The following is a 4,529-nucleotide window of genomic DNA, read 5'->3' on the forward strand; positions in this document are numbered from 1 at the left end:
AATGGTAAGAAGCATGATTGCTATTATATATATATATATAGAATAACAGTTTTCTTTTCTCATTGTATTCAACATGGACGACTGCAATCGTTTCGTAGGCATGTGTGACTCTGGCCATTTTGGGCTGGGGGGAATCAAGTTTGGAATAGTCAAATAATCAACTGGTTCATTGTAGATAACATGTGTGACTCTAAGCGAAGGGTAGCAATTGAGACCCGCCTTCTAGGCTGATAAACCTGAGTTGAAGCTTGAGGAGGCCGCACTGCAATTGAGACTCGCCTTGGTTACATCAGAATTTCGGTGTTGCTTGTTCTCACTGTCCTAAAAATATTCTCTTTTTCATCTGTTGATGATGAGGTACGATGGGCAGTGCTTGTTTTATAGGGGATCTTGGACATTGAAGGAAGGTTAGTGATGGCTCTTGGAGGCCTCAAGTTGGAGGGTCCAAGTGGTGGCTTTTTCTATGTCCATACTTTATGATTTTGGTATGAAATCCCGTTTCTGTCAAAAGTGCAAAAATAGAAGTTAAAACTTTGATTAGATCACAGATAAAAATAATTTAATCAATATTCTCAAGTCGTTATCTTTACCTTCTCTTGAAGACTTCTGCAGAGTTGTTCACAGGCAACATACCTCAGCTGCAATGATTGGAAGTTATTATGTAATTTCATTATTACCCTCTAATCCTGCCTTTGCTTCTCAGTTTGCTCATAACATAAGAAAAGGGAAGCATTTATACAACCATCAAGAATAAGTACCTTCGATACGAAAAACCCTTTTGATAGTATTAGTGCAGATATGAGAAACATACCATCTGCTTGTACTTGAACATACAACTCCTAAGAATCTGCTTGTTATGTGTATGTCCATGCTCAAAGAAAGATGCCTTTAATCGAGCAAAGGCTGCGAAGACATCAGCTTCGAGCTCGGCCAACCAAGAGCGAACCAAGAGAAACGGTAAGGAAGGGGGCAAAGGTGGAGGGAGCAACACTTCATTGTATTTAGTGTAGTTCAGCAGTCTCTCTCTCTTTGAATGAACACTTGAAGATTGGTTGTAGTCTGATATCCTTGACTCTGAAGCAATATAGCCATCATTTGCATCTGTTTCATATCTTTAACTGTTCCGCTCACCCTACCAACCATTTCAACTCTGCTGCATCCGGTTTCAGTGACATCTGATGAGGTTCCTTTCATAAATATTTCGCTGCTTCTCTGGTGAGGGAGGTCTGACTGATCTTTCTCTGAATTGATAAATAACGTTGACCCTTAATGTGTAAATCGTGAATAAAAAAGCGGGATACTTATACTCACCAAAACAAAGTGACGTACTCTGCTATGGCTTCTAGAGTTCAGGACTGAGTCTCATAGACCAATTTAGTACCCGCTTCAATCGCTTGAGCGGGCTTCGATAAATGGGCAATATAAGGTCGGTGCCTCCCCGACTTGTCAAGTTCAGCGAATAGAGGGTCTCTACTGAGTCTGCAAAACTTGGGCTGATTTGAACAAACATGACCGTCTTGCAATCCCACTGTATTTCACAAAGCATTTTTTATTTCCACTTTCAAGGATATTCTCAAGGAGCATCAACTGATTTTGACTTTATACACTTAAGAGTTAAGACTGATGTGACATATTGGTAGAAAATCAACTTTTAGGAAATATTGAAAGCAATATTTTGAGTTTTGAATAGAGGTATTTCAGACTAATGTTTCCCAGAATAGAAGCACATCCTAAAACAGTAAAATAAACACAAAACCTAAAATAAAAACAGAAATTTACCTAGTGAGCTTTGCAGCAAATGGATGCGCTTAGAGTTCCTGCTAGAGTCCCAAGATAAAATCAATGAATAAATAAAACACACATTTGGATTTCGAAGCCTGAAGCAACTATGAATAAGTAATATGTGCATACCAATAAAAAAAATTCTAAGTGTATGAACAATGTATGTTTGCGTAAAAAGAAGTTGGAGGAGAATGCAACAGTAAACCTTAAAGGCGGTAAACTGACATGGAAAAATAGATAGCTTCATCCCCTCTGAATGCATCAAACCTTATAGTTCACTACCGAGAAATTTTGAGAATGAGAAGAACGTTGATGCCAATTTCTATGAAAAAGAGGCACAGTCATTTATCGATACAGGTACAATAAGTTAAGGTGTACTTAAAAATGAAATCGGTCGAATAGTTCATCAAATTGTTTGTTAAGGATCTTCAACCCACATAACATTACACTTATTTGCCACGTTTGGAATAAAACACATGTAATATTATTGATCATGTAACCCAATATGTTTGCTAAAATTGGAAACCCATGCAAGTAACTAATGAATTATTATCCTAAAAAAGCCTTTTAAGCAATTATATCCATCTTCCTGGTTTGAACATACATTATTGAAAGCGGATATTCTACATTAAGAGAAACATCACCAACACGCAACACTTTTATACTTCAATAAGCGAGTCAAAACTAATCTTGACTCATACCTACATCCGGGATCATATAAAACAACATAAATACATTAGCAGGATCATTGAAAGTGGAATAATGAACAACAACAAATTAAAGCTGTCCAACTCAACAGATGAACAACTCAACAAAGGGTATCCTATGTAAATGCTAACAAACCTCAGACCATCATAAAAAGTCAACCCTTAACATATATCAAACCAAACAATCAAATTATAATCTACCCTTTGTAAGCAAATCAACATATTCATAAAAAAAACATCAAGAAATAAAGTCAAAGATTGAATTTTTTTTCACCTTAGTAGACAGCTTGAAATCACCTTTCTTCCGGAGCCCACTTCTAACATACCGATCAGACTCACAAATCCTTCTCAAAGTAGACAAAATAAGAGCAATTGCCAAACCAGCAACATCATCAGTCAAAACATCAGGTGTATTACTAACTCTAAATCCTTTCTCATTACACTTGTTCAAATCAATCTTATCTAGCCCAACACTATAACTCGATACAATTTCGAGTTTGGGTAATGAATCAATCAATTTTGAACTTGCCCCAACTGCTGCATTCCTAACTATAGCTCGGATTGATTGGGAATTTTCTTTCAAGAAACTATCTGCAATTGCCCTGTAATATTCTTGTCTCTTAGTCCTAAAAACTCAATATATCGCCTACCCATGGTTTGTCTGTTTCTCTGAAGAGCAAAATCAATCTGAAGAGGATACCCCCGAACACAAAACGCCTCGCCACTGAACCTCCCGTCCTTGTTGACCAACAAAATGTCAACTATGTCAAGACCACTGAAGAACTCAATGATATCTGGTTCAGTGCAATCAAAGGGGAGTCCGCGCAGCCGGACAACAGAAAAAGGTGGTGGTGGTTGAGCACTGTAAGCATATGAAGGAGGAGGTGGTGGAGAAGCACTGCACATGAAACTGGAACCGGGTGGCGCCCCATAAAAGGATGGAGGCTGATCAATTATGCGTTGCCGTTTAAGGCCCAAATCACGCCCATCGCCACCGTCACCATATTTCCTTTAAAAACAAATAAAAAAAGAAAAAGAGAGCGCAAACTCAATATTCACCTGAATAAGATCATTGTCGATGACATTTGCAATGGCATTGGCAAAAGGTTTCCGGTCTTGACTCAACATAATTTTGACATCACTCTATCATTCTTAGTTTAATTTTGGAAGAAGAGAACAATAAGAGAGAGGGTTTGAAGAGATTTTTTTTTTTTTTTTTTTTTTTTGAGTTGAAAGTGTTTTGTAGAATTGAAAAAAGAGCATGGAAAGAGGTTTTTATCTATTTTGGGTTACGAACAATTACAAAAAAAAGGTGTAGAATTCCCTTTTTTATGCTGAATTATTGTAAAATCTGATATGTCAGTCTCAGAGAAAAAAAGGGAGCGGACGTGGGTCACTGGGAGCATTCTCAACTACTCAGTATTAATAGTCTTTGATATGTTTTTGCTCCACAAAATTTTTTTTTTTTTTTTTTTTTTTTTTTTTTTTTTTTTTTTAAACTGTTCAATCAAATATGCAGACAAATAAGTGGAAAATGTTAAGATTAAATAGGAAAATGGTCTATCTTTCCCAAAACACAAATTATACAACTTTTTTTTTAAAGGCCCATTTTCCTACTTTTGTACAGGGCCCATTCAATCTCAACGCCGCCCCTGGGTTGAATCTTTTGGTCATTTTCTCATTAGATTTCAACTAAAATTTGGTAAAAACACGTAAAAAACCATAATTCTAGCCGTAATTAGGTGAAAATTGAAACAATTATGTAAAACCCTAATTCCTTCCTAGCTACGGTTGTTCTAAGATGTTTTGTGGCTAGTTCTTCTTACTCTTTTGTTGGGGACTCAGATTGAAATGCCCGTTCCTAGCAAAATTTGGTAAACGCGTCTTTTTGTTTGGTTTTAAAAAACGAACAATGGGCGTTTGTACTATTCTTTGTTGTCTAAAACCGAGAACAAGCCCCTTTGTTTTTCTTTTTTTTTTTAATCAACCAGACTTACGCAGACCCCAACTAGCATTATATTTACCTATGAGCTACACACT

At 36.7% G+C, this 4,529-nt stretch overlaps 1 pseudogene across 1 annotated transcript; it reads right to left on the reverse strand.

The window, feature by feature from the left end:
- Positions 1–1,033: 1,033 nt before the first annotated feature.
- On the reverse strand, positions 1,034–3,674 carry LOC147476432 (glyoxylate/hydroxypyruvate/pyruvate reductase 2KGR-like; annotated as a pseudogene). The gene is made up of 3 exons (XR_015208229.1): positions 2,764–3,674; positions 1,780–1,817; positions 1,034–1,528 (listed from the first exon to the last, which is right to left on the reverse strand). The product of XR_015208229.1 is annotated as a glyoxylate/hydroxypyruvate/pyruvate reductase 2KGR-like (transcript).
- Between the last annotated feature and the right edge of the window lie 855 nt (positions 3,675–4,529).

Source organism: Coptis chinensis, chromosome 9 (genome assembly GCF_015680905.1).
Source record: "Coptis chinensis isolate HL-2020 chromosome 9, ASM1568090v1, whole genome shotgun sequence".
Taxonomy (NCBI): Eukaryota; Viridiplantae; Streptophyta; class Magnoliopsida; order Ranunculales; family Ranunculaceae; genus Coptis; species Coptis chinensis.